The sequence below is a fragment of the Grammomys surdaster genome, unplaced genomic scaffold, assembly GCF_004785775.1.
Source record: "Grammomys surdaster isolate TR1022 unplaced genomic scaffold, NIH_TR_1.0 63, whole genome shotgun sequence".
In the NCBI taxonomy this organism is placed as follows: Eukaryota; Metazoa; Chordata; class Mammalia; order Rodentia; family Muridae; genus Grammomys; species Grammomys surdaster.
The window spans coordinates 25,687,813-25,707,040 of NW_021604565.1; the positions used below are offsets into that span (position 1 = coordinate 25,687,813).

General features: G+C 33.5%; 1 pseudogene; it reads right to left on the bottom strand.

Annotated features, from left to right (window-relative positions):
* Positions 1-14,206: 14,206 nt before the first annotated feature.
* Positions 14,207-14,757, bottom strand: LOC114621041 (annotated as a pseudogene).
* Positions 14,758-19,228: the final 4,471 nt, after the last annotated feature.

Consider the following 19,228-nt stretch of genomic DNA (forward strand, 5'->3'; position numbering starts at 1 on the left):
TTAAGTCGGAAGAATATCCCAAATTTATGGCAATAGGAAGACAATTCTGCATGTGATTTCACAAAATGTTATGACTACCCATTGAATTTCAGGAGTTATTTTCCCTCCTTATACTTGTAGCATTGTTTATTGTTTGCAAGCTTCCTCTTTCATCTATTTCATTAACATATTCCTTTACTTGAAGACACTATTCCTCACTTTCTGTGCTTTTACCTAATAATTTGGGTTTTTAAATATTATAAATCATTTTATGTTTACTCATATCCAATATTTCCATTTAAATAAAAACAGCCAAGCTCTTGTTGTAGTTGACTTCAGTACAAATGAATATTTTTTCTTAATTCATTATGAAAAGAAAATACATGTGAAGCTTATATTTGTCCAAAACTCCAACTTATGGTTTGGTTTTACTCTTGGCAATGTGCTAATATTTTATTCTCCATAATAGTAGAAAAATAATCATATTTAAAACTAAGCAAATAATTTTATTTTGATATCTAAATTTTTAAAAATTTGATAGTGCATTCTAAATTATTTACTTGCCATATATATATAAACCTCATAAAATGTAAATAATTGAAATTTTATTTTAGAGCATTCAAAACATCACCAGAGGATAAACTGACAACTGATACTATTTATACTTCAAAAATGGTTCTATTATATATATATATACATATATATATATATATATGTATATATATATGTGTATATATGTATATGTATGTACATATGTATGCTTTAATACTATATCAGGTTTTTGTTGCTAATTTTATTCCCTATGTTATTTCAATTGAAAAGAATTCATCCCAAGTATCCTTTAGAAAATGTAGGTCTAGGCATAGTAATACATTAAACAATACTTCAAATAGAAAAATTTAACCCAAATACTGTGTTAAAAATTATGTAGATATTGACTCCTCCCAATAAAGATGTCTTATATTTTACATCACTATTATTGTTATAATGTGAATTGATACAGGAAATAAATCCTTTTTATTATGTTCAAAAATCAAAATGTGGGTCTAATACAAATTGTTTTATCTGATAATCAATATATAAAAGAATATATATACATATATATGTTATATATATATATATATAACATATATATGCATATATACATCATATATACATATATATGTTATACATATATATATATAACATATACATACATACATACATTCATACATACATACATACATACATATATGGTATGGATCATAGCACCCCCATGTAAATTAAGAACCAACCATCTGTTAGCTATAAGGTATAATTCCTTGTAACACAGAAGAAATGTTGCAACTAAATCTTAAAAAGAGAGGTAGCAAGATATGACCTGTCTTCTACTGCCTACATGATGCATTTCAACAAAAACCTAATTTAAGTTGCAAAGCCTAAAGTCAAAGAGAGATTGTTACACTTCTTGTGTTCTATATAAGCAACACTTCCCTTCAATGAAAGCACTCAGGCATTTTGAAACCAGGCATCTGTTTCTTGCAAGATCAACGGAAAAGGAAAAGAATGTGACACAGTGAATGCATAAAAAAGTATGAATGCCCAGGTTGATCTAAACCTGTGAGCTAAATTTAGTTTGGTTTGAATGAATGAAATACATGAAATGTACATGCACTTATTTTCTTTTTGCATCAACTCAGTTCATCAAATCTTATAGCTGTATTCTGAAAATATTTCAGACTATTTTTCTGCATGTTGAACTATTAAATAGGCAACTCTTTAATAAATCAGTTATAGATAGCATAAATAAATAAAAAGGATTCCTAAGGGTTGTTCATTTCTATCCTGCCCAGTTGCTACATTCAGTCTATACCATATGGTGCAGTCTCCACAGTACAGTGTCTTAAGATAACTTACACTATAAGAAAGGGAGGCTAGGGTTTTAGTCATTTTAAATTTCTGTTTTCCTACAGGCTATGGAAGATTAATTTGCTAAGTATATTGCTTATCTCAATAAAGTAATCATTACACACTGGCAGCAGAAGGTAACTCTGTGGCCAGCTTTTGCAAATTCTAAAGATCATACACATCTCCTAAACAGTATATATTTTGAGAACTGCAATTGTACTGCTCTAGGCAAAGCACTTAGAGACATAAGACCAGACCTACTGGCTGAATTTGAGGAACAATTATCTGTTGTTTTCAATTAAATTACTTCCTTTTGATTTCAATTGATCATAAGGTATGAAAGAAAAAGTTAAAAATAGCCAAAGGGAATGGAATAAAAACTTCATTTTAAAATTTACTCGTAATTAAGACAGCTGTGTGAATGATGAAGTAAGTACTATCACTTTCCCTTATGACTACATTTAAAGGGAATTCTTGTCTGAGTTTGTGCCAACTCATAAATCTACAGAAAAGAACATTAACAATCTTTTTAATTTAGACGAATAAATTCCACATTATATATGCTCACAGAGGAATATCGAAAAAAGTAAATTAAAACTTACCAACATCCAACAGAGACAACAATAACAATCTTGAAATTAGAAGAGCTGGTGTGGTGATACATGACTCTAATGTTAGGACTTGGAAAGGCTGAAGTAGGAACAGTTCAGCCTGAACTAGACAGTGAGTTGCAAGCAAAAGAGAATAACGACCTGTCTTCAAAATACACTTCAAAAATTCTACATGTATTATATGCAAATATTTTCAAAATTGGATCTTTTTTTTTCAATTCTCTGAAGCAGTAAGGAAAGATGGGAAATTAGTGGAAAAGTAAGTTGTAAAGAAACCACTTCATCACATTGTACAGCTGAATTTTATTCCAAGATGGCAGCAAAAATTCTAGCACAATTAACAAAATTTGCTGTGAAAACTCTCTATATAGGGAAATTATATAGAAATACTTTAATACACATGTTAAAATAGAAACAAGCATATTAAAAACTTTTGGAAATATGACCTCTATTCTCAGATATAATCTTGGAATATTTTGTAGTCTGACAACCAAAACTAAAAACTGACTTTATATTGAATGCATGTTTTTTGCTTCCTTTCTCGGCCGTTGAAACTTGTTCTCACTTATCTGTCATTTTGTCTGTTGCACTGTTAGAACTATTGTACAACAAATCTCACTTATCCAAAAAGGAAAACAAGGGAAAAGCAACAATGACAACACCATCAAACACCCACAAACATTCTGATCAACCCTGTTACAACTGTAGCTTTAAAAATCCACCAAAATCATATGAATGGCTACTCCTTGAGACACTTAAGAACACCTTGAGTTGTCTACTTCAATACTTTGGTGTGTCTTGTTCGTTTCTTAAATGATAGCTTTTCTATCAATACCATATGTAGATCTACATTTAAATTTCATCTTTATAAATTCAGTCTCTGCTTCATACCTTCCCTGAAGATCTTTCTATATAGTTTAAAATCTTGGCTTTATCTGTGTAAAGGTCTATGACACAATCCCTTTGGGATGTCACAGGCAGCGTTATAGAGCTGGAATACTGGCCCACACTTCACTGACATTCCATACATATGCACAGAAGTTAAAAGAGGATGGTGACATATATTAGTATATAATGCTTTTAAATATAACCAAGGTAAGCATTTCCATATTGAAAAATAAGTGTCAGAGACTAAATGTTTGTTCTGTTATGTTAAATTTTAACATACATACAAGAATAAAGTATATCATTATACTTTTTTATTATGAACCTTTGTTTTTACTATTCTTTTATTTCAATCAAATCCTGTTTAGAATATCTCTAGCCACAAATATAAATCTCTTTTTAAATATTATATATATGCATATATATACATAAACTGTATATATATATATATATATATATTAAATATGTATATAATACATAACCTTGTACATATAAGTTTACAAAAAAGCTACTATATAAAAATGATGCTTACTTTTAATTAGCAAAGACAGTCAAAGCTATCTCAGCAAGGAACAGAAACTGAATGCAACTCTAGGGAGCAAAAAGTAAAAAGAAAAATCTTAAAATCATTGGAAGAACTAGTCTAAGGGTAATGGAGACAGTCACTCTGGGCTTTGTCAATGTGACTATGCAATTAAGTTATGAGTGAGTTATAAGCATTTTTATTAGAACACATAGCCTGAAGAATTGGAAAGGTAATTAGTTGTTTACTTGTTAAGGGCATGGGTTGTTAAGGGATGATTAATATGTGTGCATTTTTAAATTAAGTACTTTAAGAAAAGATAGGTTGGAAACACCCTGTATAAAGTAACAACCTTATCTTGAGTCTCATGGTCCTCCATAGCTAACTTACAATAATGTATCTGAATAGGTTTTGCTACCAAATTATTTGTCTGTTGTATCACAGAGTTAGTCCACCTATTTGAGGCCCAAGGACCAGCAGAAATAAGCAAAAAGAACCCAAATAACGGTCCCAAGATGGGAGGAAATAGGGTTGGCAACCTTGGAGAGGCTGAAAACCAATTCTTGTACCAGCATTCATCTGTCTCTTTCTCTCTGTGATATTTTTCAGGGCCTTCACTGACCTATTTCATGCTCTCTTTAACCCTCCCTGCCTTGTCTATGTAAAGGCAACATTCTTCTTTAAGAGCTGTACACAGTCAAGAGCTGTACACAACCTTTTCTACTGTAATAGTGTAAATCAAGTCCAATAAGAAACTTTGTGATTTTAGGAGGTCTCTTCAGACAGTGAAACGAGGGATTTCTTCAGATTAGTGATGTCAATCTCTATCTGTATGATGTTCTTGTCAGTGGCCCTTCAAAGGTATGAGTAGTATAAGTTCTGAGGCCAGCATCTGGATTAGAACTTCTAACAGCAGATATCACGAGTGATTCATTTTTATCTAGAAAGGAAGAAGAAGGGAATTCTCAGGGAGATTTCTCTTCCCTGGATGTAAATTGTAAATTGAGGTTCTTACTTTATATAGGGTGTTTATAAAACCCATCTCCACCCAACCTAAAATGGGGGACTTCTGCCCCTAGACCAAGCAGAGAGGGGCCACCCAGAACCCCCTCTGACAGGCGATCTGAATTCTTGCTTAGGCTGAGAGGCTAAGCACTGCAAGGGAATATAAATAAAAGATAAAAATATCTATCTGGGTTCCCTGAGGGACAAGCATGACTGCTTAGGGGTTGATGTCAAAAGTATCCCCTCTCCAGGAAAAAGACATCAGGATGGGTATGGCCCTCATCCTCACTGGACAACGACAGGGGGACCGTAGTCATTACAAGGTCCCCTTCAAGTACTGGAGGTCAGGCCTCTATGCCTGCCTTCACAAGATTATAATTGCCACAGACCTTTTATACTTAGAGAAGGGAGGAGATGTCAGCGGCAGCCCTGCTTACACACTGAAGGCCTAAAATCAGCCATAGGCCTAAAATCAGCAATAGGCCTGTCATACATGCATACTAACATCAAGTCTTGGGTTTCAGTGGAAAAACATTGAAGCAGATGGCTATAAGCTAATGTAAACAGGCAGCTTTTGTGGAAATTTACAAGCCTGAGTAGTCTTAAACCTTGTAAATAGGTAGCCTGGGCAGACAATACCAACTTAGATAAGGACAAGCAAGTCATAGGCAGAGTCATAGTGACTTGTCCCCTGATCCTTCACCCAGCCGGTACCTGGTTCTGAAAGATATCTGCATTCTCCCTGATCACCCACACTCCAGTGTCATTCCCTTCCCACATCCTGCCTTTCTATGTTTATAACCCTTGTGTGAAGGAATTACGATTTGAGAAAAAATAAATCATTTAAAAAAAAAAAAAAAGAATTGATTGTCAGCACCAGCTGTGATCCCACCAAGTTTCACATGATTATGTTTCAAGATGTGTCACTGAGGATCTTTAATCTTATAATGGATCATGTATAACAAAATTTGGTAGGTTATTTATGAAAAAAATGTTAACATATCTGTGATATATATATATATATATATATATATATATATATATATATATCTGTCAATATAACTTAATAAAACATAATGATGACAAAAAAAAGAAAAGGTAGGTTGAATATTGTATTTTTCCTTCCCAAGGATTATCTATACATCCCCTCTTGGGATCCCCTTGTTGATTAGACTATTTGGGTCTGTGGATTGTAAAAGGATTATCTTTTACTTAACAGCTAATACCCACATATAAGTTAGAACATACCAAGTTTATCTTTTTGGGTGTAAGTTATCCCAGTCAGGATGATTTTTTTCCTAGTTCTGCTCATTTGCCTGAAAATTTCATGATGCTATTTTTTTAACAGCGAGTAATATTCTATTGTGTGAATGCACCACATTTTCTTTATCCATTCTTCTCTATTTCAACTTGAGACAAGCAAGAAAAGTCTCATAGGAGAGAACCACAATTGAGAAATGCCTCCATAAGATCCAGTGCTAGAGCATTTCTTAAATAAAGACTCGTTTTTGAGGGTCCAACCCATTGGGTGGTGCTTGGGCTGATGGTCCCGGCTTCTCTAAGAAAGTAGAATGAGAAAGTCATGGGTAACAAGTAAAAGTCTTCCATGGCCGCTGCATCAGCTTCTGGTTCCAGGTTTCTGTTCTGTTTTGACTCCCTGTCCTGACTTACTTCAATGATGAACACTGATCTGGAAACAGAAGCCGAATAAACTGTTTATGTCTCTCCAAAAGAAAAAGTAAATAAATATAAAAAACCAAAAATGAAAAGTAATTGAGTGATAATACTATGATCAGAAACCTACCAAAGTTTAATTAGGTTGAGTAAAACACTAAAATTATCTTGATTGGCTATAAACATAGATTTTTTTTTTTTAAAAAAAGAGAGAGACGCACATCATTCTTTGTGCATAACCTGTTTTATATTTTTACATACAGTGGGATAGTAACTGATTGTTTACCTAGGTTATTTTTATTACAGTCTTGTTATCATTTTTATATTGAATGAGATATTTATATTTATCTTTTCATGCATATGTTTCTGTGATATTTAAATCAAATGTGTGCTACCATTACATTTAAAACATGTAAGTGAAATTCTTGTAGTATAAGATAAAAAATTAAAATTTTGAAAGATTATATTTAAGTGAAATGAGTAGGAATATTTGGTGAAGTTTTTGACATAATTTCTTAAAATATTTTAAAAAATATTTTGTTTAGAAACATGTAAAGCCTGATTGGAAAGCTAACTAACAAATATTTATATATTCTTAGATTTCACTTAAAACATATTAGCTTTTAGAATTCACAAAAATGCTTCAATTAAAAAAATGTAGATTTTCGAAAGACAAAAGGTAACTACAACTAACAAATAAAACTGCAATTTGCCACACTTAGCTGTTTGGGTTGATTTAAAGCATTGGCATCCATTAATTTATACTCTATATACTATTGATCAAAGTTCTCATCAGAGAAAATGAAATTTCCAATTTATGACCTATTACAGATTTGTGTCTCTGAGTTCTATCAGTTACTTGTTCTTTAAGCACATTATTAAAACCTCAAATAAAATGCTCAATTATCCCTCTCCTTCACCTTTCATCCATTAAGTGTGCCTACAGGGTAACTGCTCAAGTTAGTACATAATGTGGTTCCAGGAGAGCATCAAATACCATGGCAGAACTAGACTACAGACAGCAGTTGTGTTCAGCAGCTTTGCTCTCAGGAGCAGTTTTATTTCTGACACTTGTACCTCACATTAAATTGCAGAGTATCAGCTGCCTCTGGGAATAGTGAAGGGATGTAAATGTTAATTCCAGCTCCTCCACATTTGGGAGTTATTATCTCAACAAAATAAAACTTAATCATAGCTTTAAAACAGCTTTAAGTAGGCATGCTAAAACAAGTTTGCGTTAGAGGTAGACAGTTTGCAATACATGAAATATCCCAAGGAAAATTGCAAAATCACAAATCAGGGAGTTTGAATCCCAAGAAGCATGGATATTTTGTTGTTGTTATTTAAAATGAAAAGTAAAAGATCATAGCAATATTTAGAAAAGATATGTAGCTTATGTAGAAATGAATCCTTACTTGCCATCAGTCCTTCAAATTTATTTTCCACTAGATATTACATTATTTTTAGAGATGTCGATACTCTGCTATGACATAGCACTGCCAGTAGCCCTGTATGTTTCCTGAGTATTTAAAATGGAGATAACATGAAATGCACTACAGTTAGATATGCATGACCTAAAAACCATGCAACATTTGGAATTTTTCTTTTAAGCTCAAGAAAAAATAGAAGAAGGAAAAATATTCTACACATTTTGAAGTTTTATGTATTTTTTGTTTTTCATATACTAGGAACATGTACTCTATCTTTGATATTTTAAAGTATAAAGAATGGAAAAATATCATTTTTGAATATATGTTCTATATGAAAATGTTTGCCTGTATTTAGATATGTTTCTGGCTCTTCTATTTTTCACTCACTGAAGTTTTTCCACAATAATCTCTGAAACTTAAGAGGAGGGGATATGATAAAGATGTCACATTGTAAAGACTTCTTATGAATTTTGATATAAAATTATTCTAATTGTGCAATATGATGCTCAAGTATTTCACTTTAATTATGTTTTATAATAAGGTTCGTGGTGACAGTTAAGAATGCATTTCATTAAAAAGTATCAAAAATATTATTTTAATAACTGAAAGTGATAATAAGCAAAACATAACAGCTTTAGAGATGGCTGAGTCATTAAAAACACTGGTGATTCTTCCAGAGGTCTTGATTTCAATTACTGTCAACCACAGGGTGACTCACAACCATCCGTAATGCAATCTAATGCTATCTTCTGGTATGCAGGTGTATATGCACATAGAGTATTCATGTATATAAAATTAAGTAAGTAAATTTTTAAAAAGGTAGAGGGGGCAGTGGGCAGGATGTAGAGTAAATAAAAATAAATAAATAAGTAAGAAGTACAGAGTGTCAGGAAATTAAATGGAGGTGTGTAGCAGTGGGGGATGGGGAATTGTGGGTAGCCTCTAGAAAGTCCCAGATGCAAGGAAAGCAAGAGGCTCCCAGGAAGCAATGGGTCTGACATTAGCTGAAATATCCAACAAAAGGGAGGCAGAACCTGTAGAGACCAGATCCAGAGGCATAGTCCCCAGTTTTGGGATGGGGATCACCGACCCATCTTAAAAATATTAACACAGGATTGTTCCTGTCTAAAGGAAATACAGGACAAAGAGTGAAGGAGAGATGGAAGGAAAAGCCATCCAGAGACTGAACAACCTGGGGATCCATCCCATATACAGATGCCAAACCCAGACACTATTGCTGATGCCAAATAGTGCTTGCTCACAGGAGCCTGGTATGGCTGATCCCTGAGAGGCTCTGACAGAGCTTGACCAATACAGAGGCAGATGCTAGCAGGCAACCATCAGACTGAGCACTGGGACTCCAGTGGAGGAGTTAGGGGAAGGACTGAGAGGCTGAAGTGGTTTGCAACCCCATAGGAAGAACAACAATATCAACCAACCAGACCCTCCAAAGCTCCAAGGGACTAAACCACCAATCAAAGAATACACATGGAGGGACTCATGGCTCCAGCTGCTTATGTAGCAGAGGATGGCCTTATCTGGCATGAATGGGAGGGTAGGCCCTTGCTCCTGTGAAGGCTCGATGCCTCAACATAGGGCTTGGGTGGTGAGGCAGGAGTGGGTAGTTAGGTCACTGGGTGGGTCTGGGAGCTCCCTCACAGAAACAGGGGGGAGCAGAGATGAAATAGGAAGTTTACGAAGGGGAAACTGGGAAAGGGGATAATATTTGAGATGTAAATAAATAAAATTACCAATAAAAATTAAAATAAATAAAATAAAAAAAGGAAAGAAAAACATACTATATGATAGAACCTCAAGAAAACAACTTAATTAGATTAAAAAATATGTGGTGACATGCTTTGAATGTCTTTCAATATGTAAAGCATCATATTGTTTAACATTACTCAGTACAAAATTAATAACCCTAAAGAGTTTTTCTATGCATTAGCCATATACCTATATATCGCAATAACTTCATACATTATGTTCATTATGTCAAAGTCAAGTATTTGAATGATAAATAGTTTTGTTTTCTCAAAAACAGCTAATAGTATCTTTAACTTTTTAAAATGTATTTCACACAAATACAGAGACAGATGAAAGGATATAGAGACAGAGATAGAGATAGTAGAGAGAGAGAGACAGAGATGGTAGAGATTTGCATATAGAAAGAAACAGAGACAGAAACTAATTCAGGATTCCAGGCTAGCTACAAGCTTTTGACAACCCTCATACGTAGTGGTTGTCTAATTGTATGAGGTGCCACTCTTGGCTTTAATTATTTATTTACAAAATCCTTTGGATGGCTATCCAGAATCATCTTTTACATACCCTTCAGTCAATCTGACCTTAGTTTGCTTTCTCCGGTACAATTAAATAACTTACACTTCAAAAAGTCTAAGCATATCAATATTCTCCTTTGTTGGATATTTTTGCCTTGACATCTATTCATAATTCAAATCTTAGTTCATATTAAATTCTTTAGAAGTGCTTATCCTGATCCAGCTCCTTCAACATTAATAAGAGTATCCTTTCCACCTGTTCTATAGTAAGTCTAATATGAATACAGGGAGAAGTAACTTAATCAACACAGGAAGAACAATTTGTTTAACACAGGAAAACAGTACAGAACAAGGCAATTGGTTTTAATATTGTAAGTGAAAGTAATCTATATTCATTCCATTTAATAAACTATATAAAAACAAACATATTACTGAAGAAAAAAGCACTTATTGGTTTACATTGTCCTTGTTAATGTAAACTTCAAACAACGAGATATGGATAATAGATAAATGGTAGTTAAACTGATATATATGGCTTTAGAACTAAGGATAAAGTTAGGAAATTCAACTTTTTATCTTAAAAAAACTTTTATTTTAGACATATATACGTTCCCTTAACAATCTACCTCACCTGGCAATACAGGGAAACCCTAATTCAGTTTTGAGTCTCTCTTAGTGTGTAATACGTATTAACAATTCATACATGCTGAAGTCTATGATTTTAGTAAGATGTCACTTTTCACCTTTAATTTGAACTATTAAAGAAAGAAGATAGAATTCATTTGACAAGGTTAGAAGATACTAAAAGATAGCCTTTTATTATCACAAAATATCATAGACACACTGAAAAATAGAATAAGCAACTAATGGACCAGATAAAATGCAAAGCACCATTTAACACTGAAGGAACTGGATAGAATACTAGAATAGGCCACAGTAAGAAATTTTAGTCATTGGTTTTTAAAAAGAGGTGGGGCAGATAAAATAGGGTAAAGGTAAAACAAGCTAACTAGTACTTTCCGATGCAAAGGTGTCTAGAAACCAGTCAATAATGACCAAATAATACCAGAAAGAGTAATTTATTTTTAATAACAACAAACATGCAGCCATGTTTCATTGGATACTACTCCATTTATTTTTATATTTTCCTAATGTTCTAACATGTACTGATAAAGTATAAAAATTATAGTGCCATTTATTTCATTGGTATAAAAATTAAATGAATGACTATTATCAAATAACAAAATGTCAAAATCTTTCAACCTCAGCCAGAGTGGCATAACAATTGCCAATCATGTGACTCATGGGGTCATTTACATCCTTACTCTCCAATGACATACAAACACACACACACACACACATACACACACACACACATAAAAACACACACACATGTGCACACACACACATACACACTTTACTAGCAAAATTCATTAAAGCCAAATACATCACACAACATATTAAAATAAAATCTACATAAAGTGTGCTAAATTAGGAGCTGAGAAAGAAACGTCATTTGTCAGAAGATAAGCTCCACAAAACAGTTGAGAAAGAAATTACTCAAATTATTGGTATTGATGAAGGAAGCAGAGCCAAGAAGAATAATATTGTGAGCAGTAGGAGGAAAGACAGAAGGAGGAGAAAGAAAAGGAAAGAAAGAAGAATCCTAGGGAACCATGTAAATATTTTCTTAATAAAATGAAGTGTACTCAAGCGGTGATGGCCTGATAGGTATGAGTAGAATTGATCAGAAACTGGATCAGTAAACATGCTCAGAAAAACACTAAGAACTCTTTCAACAGCAGTCTTCTAAGACTGAGTGTTTTCAATTCCTTTTTGAGGTGTGAATAGGGATCCCAGTACTTGGTTGGACTGAATTATATCTACTGCAAATACTAACAGACAAATATTCTAACAGAACTCATAGAATAGAACCCCAGAGGTTAGACTGAAGCAAGTATAATAAGAATGCTGGAACAAATATTTTTTTTTAAAAAAATCATTATTAATGTCCAGATGAGCAACAGGATCGTAAAGTTAAAGTACTGAAGTGCAAAGCACTAAAAACCTTGGGAAAGAACCAGGCAACAGAATGAAATCTAAAAATATCCCCAAATGTTAGAGTTGTTCACATCTAAAGCAAAGCAGCATGAAGCATAGACAAACTTGTCTAGGAGAAAACGGTGGCATTCATAGAGTACAAATAATTGGAGTGGTCACATGTTCCACGAGCTTGAATATTTTGTCTGAAATTAACTTACTTAAAAGAAAACTAGAAAATCTCTGGAAAGAAAGGAATCTGACTTATAAATAAAATCAGGTGATGTAATACGGACGCTTCTTGATAACAGAAAGCAAAGAGAGTTGAAGGTGGATGGGAAACACACACCTCTCTGGAATATCTGACTGTGGACTGAGTGCAACCAGCTACCTCAAACTCAGTGTTCACTACCATCATGACTGTACCATCAAATGTACCAGAAAATACATGTCTTCCTTAGTTCCTTTTGTTGGAAAATTGTCTCTGCAACACAGTAAGTAACTTAAGGCAGAGCTACATTAATAAAACATATTTCCTTAAGACACAAAATCTACATGCAAAAATAAGAATAAGGTTTAAAAGTAAGTACACTTACTGAGAAATAAATAATCTACACTTAAATCTTTATGTTAAATGTGTAATTTTAATATTTAGAAGCCAATGTTTGTACATTTTAGTTAAATTAATGTGCCTTCTAAAAATGAATTGATACCTATAAATGAAAAGATTTTAAAGATTTAGTAACTGTATGAAATAAAATATACGACTTAAACATAAATGAAAACTTTAGAAAGGTAATTTGAAAAATTGAAAGATCTTTCCAACCAGTCTTTAAATTATTTTTTGTCTTTTTTATTTTCAACATCATAATCACACTTTCTCTTCTCTTTCTTCCCTTTATACCCTCCCATATGCCCTCTTTACTTTCTTTCAAATTCATGTTCTCCTTTTTCATTGTTATGAGATGCATATATGACATGTATATGCATCTATATTCCCAAATATTACCTGCTCAGTTCATACAATGTTACCTATACACGTGTTTTCAGGGCTGACTATGTGGTATAAGATCAACAATTGATGTACTCTTCCTTGGGAAAGACTTATGTTGTTCCCAGAATTATTTAGCTCCCTGTATTTCTTTGTGTAGGATTGAGACCTTGTGGGCTGCTTTTATCTACATTGCCACATGTATTGGTGCAACTTAACACTCGTTATTATTTTGATAGAAAAAACTTCATTCGGTATAGAAATCTACTTTATTCTACCTATTGCTTCTATATACGAGTAACATGTATAGAATGACACATATTGTATTTTTTTCTATATATTACTTTTATCTTTTCAAAATACAAGAATGCCGGTTGCTTTGAGGTTTTCTTACAACATCTCAGTTTGAATTGTTCATTTTTGCCTTGCCATCATTTTTAATCTTTCCAGTGAACTCATTGGGTTAGACACCAACTTTATTTATCTCTATTTCTCAACGTTTAGTCTCTATATTCAGTTCAGGAAAAGCATTTTGTATAATTACAGGAAAAAAATCAAACCTGTTTTCTCTTTTAGTTTTACGTTAAAAAAAAAACAAAACAAAAACAAAACGAGAATACTTACAAAATGTCTTCTTTAACAGTTACAGCCAAGAAACAGAGTATCAAGCAATAGTGAAGTAAGAGACTCCACGAACTGTGTTTAAGCTATTATGCCCAGAGTAGCTTCTCTTGCTAGCTAGAAAGACGTCTGTTTGAGTCCTCCACTTATACAAGGGCATCACCAAGGGGCTGATCAAGCAGCACAGACACATGTGGGTTCAGCTGAATCATGTTTCTTGGCTTTCATTTTCTCCTCCCTCATTAGTTTTCTACTTCTTTCCTTCTCTGTTTTTCTCCTTCCTCTTTTTCTCCTCCACTATCAGCTCCTTTCTCAGCTTCCTCTTCTTTATTGCCAGCTCCTTCCTCTCCTTTGTCCTGAATACGGACAGAAACTGCTTTGTTATAGCCTTTTCAGTTCTGAGCAATTTCGATAGCAAAAAATTGAAATCTGGGTGCAAAGATTGTGTTCTGTTCAGTGTACCCCTGGGAACAATGCAGCAAAGTACCATAGTTGTAATCTTCTAAGATCCTTTCAAATTTTAAGGAGAATGGCCTCCACTTCTCTTTAGCTGATCCTGATTTGAGTTCTTCTCGGTCCAATACATCTACCACTTTTGAGTGTCTCAAAAATTTCACGGAACTCAGAGTATTTGGTCATTTACTTTGGTGTGTTTCAGAAACTGTGGGTCAACTGATGAAATCAGTTTATAATAGACTTCAGCATGCTGCATTGCTCGAATGGCCCAAGCCATTTCAGTATCAGGATAGTTGCCATATGATTTAGGAGGGTAAGAAATAGACACCACTTTCCCAGAAACTGACTCTTCCCTTTCCCTGGCAGCATCCATGTTGCCTCTAGGTAAGCGCTTACTTTTACTTTTATGGTAAGTCAAAACTGTCCTTGTCATTAAATTCACAATGTTCTCTAAAATCAATAATGAATCTTATAGTCAAAAGAAATCACAATCCACATAAGTATTACCAAATAAGATTTATTTTAAGAAAAACAAAAGACTTCTACGTGATTTGTTTTAGAACATGCTAGAAAGTACAATTAAGAGAAAAATTTACATATGACCTTAGTTAGAAGGCTTATATAAGTTTATCATAAATCTGACCATCACAGGCAAACATTTTTTTCATAATTGCACTATGATGTTGTTTGACTAAATAGTTGAGTATTCTAGAGAATATTCTAAGAGGACATATCAAGAAATTGTGTCTATCTAGTCAGATCAATAAACATGTCATTTCTCTTTACTTCTAAAGGAGACTGTTATCACTGTCACATTTACCTTCAAGTTTTGCCTCTATATTTCAGTAAACTGACTCAGAGTAATTGAGGGTTTCCTCAATTCTGTCACCTGTTTTAAAAGAATAGCTCTAGTCCCAGTGCGGCACAATAATTAAAAGATCTGAAATTGAGAAGGAGAGATCCAGGTTTCAAATATTATTTACATTATTCATTCTGTTTAAGCATCCTATATATTTATCAGAATACTAAAAATAGTAGAATCTTATAGAGTCATATGATATGCATTTACTATAGGCAGAGTACTGTCTGGGATTTTTTTAAGACATGAGAATATCTTCTACAGCTGCTGTTATGTTGTTAATTGTGGAGCAGAATTTACGAAAAAAAAAAAAAAAACAACAGGGTTTGCCATTGTACATCTAGGCAATGTAGATTAGATGCCAATACCTACTTCCCAGGTCAAACAGTAGGAGAGTTAATGCTGTGTTCTTGTCAAGTTCTTGCTTGCTATGATGATCTAGGATGTCAATACATGCTAGACAAGTATTCTCATATTGTGCTACAACCACACCCCACTGTCTTTACCTCTGGGTTTGAGCCAGAGCCTTCCTCAGTCACTCAGAGTGGCATTGAAGTCATTTGGTCGTCCAGGAAGGACTTGAACTCTTGTCCTCTTCTTTCTGTTTCTCAAATATCTGGAATTACAGGACAAGGACATCACAGTAAGGCTGTGTTGAGTTTTCATTTTGCTTTGACAAGCTCACATTTTTAAACATGGCCGCATGTCTCTACAGTGTTTCTTTTAAGCTGACGTCCTCATCATTTCTAGTTGTCAGATTCCCCACCTCTTGCTTTTCAGCCAAATTTCTTTGAAGTATGTATACAATACAAACAAAAAATATTAATGATGCCCAGAACAATTGCCAGATAAAAACACACCTGGGCAAGACCTTGTTTTGATCTGTATATAAACCCTAGCACACTGAATGCTTTTTACTTGATTTTGTAATCTCTGATTATTACAGTCACAGGACTTCGTCATGAAACTGTAGGAAACTCCTCCTCATCCCATCATTAATGTATGTTCTCGATGAACTCTCATCTATTCATCGCCTCAGACTCAGCATATCGATTTTAATGAGTTGTAAATCAATATCTCCATTTCTGCTGCCTCTTCTGGACTGAAAAATCTCCATATGCTACATGGGACATCCTGTGTATAACAGATGCATCCACTTAATGCATTGGCCAATGTTTCAACTATAATACACTGCCAAAAGCAGTATTTTCCTCTACACAATCAACTTGTGAACATGATAAATATATTGTTTCTTTACCAGTAGTATGAAAAGAAAATAAACAATAATTAACAATGTAAAATATATTTTATATACAGATGCACTTTAAATTATAAAATTATAAACTGACTGTAAAAAAATGTTTTTTATGTATTCCTTGATCCTTTTTTTACAGATCAGACTCCATCCCCATCCTGGTCCAACCCTGACCACTCCACATCCTACACCTTCCCCCAAACTCCTATCCCAGCATCTCTAAGAGGATGCCCTCATCCCCAACCCCACCCCAACAAACCTCCCCAATTCCTGGAGCCCCAAATCTCTCGAGGGTTGGGTTCACCTTTTCTGATTGAGTCCAGAACTGGCAGTCCTCTGCTTTGTCGGGGATTCATATCAGCTGGTGTATGGTGCCTAGTTGGTGGCTCAGTGTCTGAGAGATCCAAGTCCAGGCTAGTTGTGACTGCACTCTTCTTATAAGCTGACTATCAAACTTATACACTCAAGTTTGGTACTTTTTTTTTAACCTTACATATAGCAAAAAGTTATCATTATACCAAATTGGTATTTATGTTTTTCATTAATTTTTAGATATTTAGTAAGTAATATTTATGTATCTCTTTAAACTATACAAAATCTTTTGTTTATATAAAATTAACACATCATATACAAATACTTTTAAAGTTTACATAATATACTTCTATAAATTCATATTTTATATTACTAAAGTTTTAAAAGCTGAATATTATGATTCATTTACTGCTTGTGTACATTAATTTAGAGTATGTAGATACTTTATAATTATAAAAGCTTAAGTTTTATACCTCTGTGCCTGGACATTGAGGTGAATTTCAACACAGTTTTCTAATAGAGAGGTATGTGCTATGAAATTTTGGGTTATATTTACCTTTTTATAATGTGGAAATTTGCCTAGGGAATAAATCTAGTAGGAAAATTGTTGGTCCGTGGAATATTTCATTAGCAAGACTACTGTCTTGCCAAGTTCATCGTAGAACTATTATTGTCAATCTTCAGTTTAATTAAGGTGGAAGAGTCTTCTTAGATTGTCTTGAATCATTGCCATCAATTGTGGTTATGTGATATTTTAATGCCTCAATCCAAATATGTGGGATATTCTCTCATGGAAATTATATTTTGTACATCATTTATACACATTGAACTTAAGCTTCCTTTCTATAATTCATTATGCTTTTGAATTCCTCTCTTGTTAAGTATCCAGTCTCTAGTTTATCTATGCTCTTCCAAGTGTGTTTATACCACTTTTATTGTAGATATTTACTGAATTTATTGTTTGTTTTTGAGAACCTTATATGTCCCAGATATTTTTCAATCTTGCCTTAATTTCATAGATTAATATGTCTTATAATTATACTTTGATATTTTCCTCAATAATTTTGAATATACTATGGCATGTAGAAAAAGTTAAAAAGCTATGATCTGTCAACTGAATTTGATAAGCTCTCACTTGTGTAAATAAAGTCTGACAGATATGACCATACTCCTGCTCTGTTTATGATGGGTTTTTACATAAAAAGCCAGAGACAGAAAGTTATGCAAGGACCTTGTGGGTCCCCAGAATAATATTACTGTGCTATATTTATTTAAGATATTTTTCATTCCTTAGGTAATAGGCTAATGGTTATTGTCTATGTAATTTGGTATTGCTTGCATTTTCATGTTGTTATATCAGGGACTTATTTTCTTCATGCTTATTGATGTCAAATTTCAAAACTTTGAACTCATGCTGAGTGAGAACTCTTAAAGAAAATGTTTAGAAGTTTAGAAGAAAGCTTCATCTTTCACCATTTTTGGCTTTTTGCCTTTTAGGTACTCCGAAAATAATTGCAAAAATTTGGCCATTTTAAAAATTATGTTGTTGGTCTGATAATGCTATAACTGTTTTTTAATGGATTCCACACATGTGACAAAAACACATATCAATTCTAAAAGACAATTTTTTGATTGTCTGCTTGTGTTTGTTTTCCCACCTGATTTGGTGAATAAATCTCTGCACCTTGGTTTTATTGGATGCAACAGAGCTGCTCTCCTGCTGCCCCTGTGTTTCATAAGCTTGCAAGATGCTTTTCTATCACCTCCTTTGTGAGTTTGTCCTGAAGCTTCAGCCTAACTTCTTGCACAATGAAATGTGCTTTCAAAATGATGCATGATACCTTTCATTGAGGATGTGAGTATCTAAACTTCTGAGTCTACTGCATTGCATGAGATAAAATTCATTGTCTAATTATTGAAACCTACTATGTAGGAAACAGCACATACACATCCTGTCTGCAACTCTAAACTACTAAAGACTGCAGAGTATATTTGTTATAATTACCACATTTCTCATTCTTGGTGATCATCCAAAGATTTGTTTGATTTTCCAGCCTTACTAATAGATGTTTGGAATAGATCGTTATTAATCCTTACCTTAGTTGTCAAATAGCCTTCTAGTTACTCTTCCTTTACTCAGCAGTATCTCTCTTTGATACACCCTCCCTATTGTAGCCAGAGAGAACTTTCAACACAGCAAACTCTTTAGGGATTTCCATCATCCTCTGTGGCTATTCTGTGCATTAAACCCATATTTACATCAACGTAGTAACTCCATCGCGAATGTGGCATCATTAATTTTTTCTCCTGTTTACTACAGCTCGCTTTGCTCTTATTACAAGATATTAGACACCTCTTCCCTACTTAGAAAACATAAAGCCACATCAATAGTGCAACTCTAATAACAGTTCATATGTG